This window comes from Drosophila miranda, chromosome 3 (assembly GCF_003369915.1).
Source record: "Drosophila miranda strain MSH22 chromosome 3, D.miranda_PacBio2.1, whole genome shotgun sequence".
NCBI classification, from domain to species: Eukaryota; Metazoa; Arthropoda; class Insecta; order Diptera; family Drosophilidae; genus Drosophila; species Drosophila miranda.
The window spans coordinates 5,501,340-5,502,608 of NC_046676.1; the positions used below are offsets into that span (position 1 = coordinate 5,501,340).

Genomic DNA, 1,269 nt, shown 5'->3' on the forward strand with positions numbered 1-1,269 from the left:
CACCCCTTTCCGCCCCCGCAAAGGACGAAAATCTGTTGCATCCACAATATTGAGGATACGAGAAAACTAAAAACGCAGAATGATAGATAATGATCATATATATCAGATTGCTGAATCTGGATCAGATCAGATCATTTTTATAGCCAAAAGGAACAAATCAATTTGCACTGGCTACGCAGCACCCGACGTCACGCTCAGACTGATTTTCTGTCTCTCTCGCACGCACTCTTTGTCGTGTGGTTCAATATTAGCGGCGTCTGCCGCAGGAGAGCCATACTGACTTAGTATCGGGTATAACTGTAGAGTTGCGGTGTCCGCAGCAACTCACAACTTTCCACCTCGTTTTTTTTCGGTCATGCAATAAATAGTTGCTCATAACAAACAAACTCCAATATTTTATCTTTATGTTTTGGGATCACTTACGGCCTTCCTTTGATTTGTTTTAATAAATGCGTTGAAACAGCGATGAAAGCGCTTCCATGGACTGCGGCAACGTTCCTAAAACGAAAGCTGGAGAAATACTCTTACAAAAAAAACTCACGCTCTCCTCTGCCGTTTAACCGTTGTTCACTTTCGCCCTGTCACACATTCCACTTGCTATTTCTTCCGAACAGAATTTAAAAACACAACCAAAAGAAATTTACTAAGCTAATTACACTAATGACACTATAGCATAAAAATAGGAATCAGCGGTTACACTGATGGATATAAAAAAAAAACGACAGTCGTTGCCGCCGGCTTCACATCTGGGCACTCCTCGGCACTTCGTATGGGGAAACGAAAATAGGTCGAGTCCCAGATCTATATTTCGGGTAGAAATTGGCTGACCGTTTACATAGCTTTAATAATTTCCGCAGAATTGGACGGCCTCCAATATATCGCGGGTCCGTGACACATAAGTGGCTCGCGCCCGCAAAGCGACTGATGAGCCGATCTTTTACGCCTCCCGCTTTGTGCTGCTCGGCCTAGCGCTGGGAATTTTTGGTACGGAGCTGTAGTTTGGCCCTCGCCCGGCCTCGCATAAGTCCCTTGCCGCGGGCGGAGGCCCTAATATCGGGGAAATTGTTGTTGCGAGCTTTCGTATTGGGGTTCAGACAGGTACCCACACGATTGCCCGAAGTTTAAGCCGGTACTAACCGCCAATCTGAAAAATTAATTTCCTACAATAAAAAAAAGCACTACCCTACGCCACGAGTGTATGTGGTGTATATTAGCGACGCTGAAATACATACCAACTGAGATTGGCACTTAACACACTTTTACTTTATA

The 1,269-nt window shown here is 44.6% G+C and overlaps 1 long non-coding RNA gene across 1 annotated transcript; it reads right to left on the reverse strand.

Moving 5' to 3' along the window:
* Positions 1-342: 342 nt before the first annotated feature.
* Positions 343-994, reverse strand: LOC117188302. The gene is made up of 2 exons (XR_004472549.1): positions 829-994; positions 343-510 (listed from the first exon to the last, which is right to left on the reverse strand). It is a non-coding gene; the product is annotated as an uncharacterized LOC117188302 (long non-coding RNA).
* Positions 995-1,269: the final 275 nt, after the last annotated feature.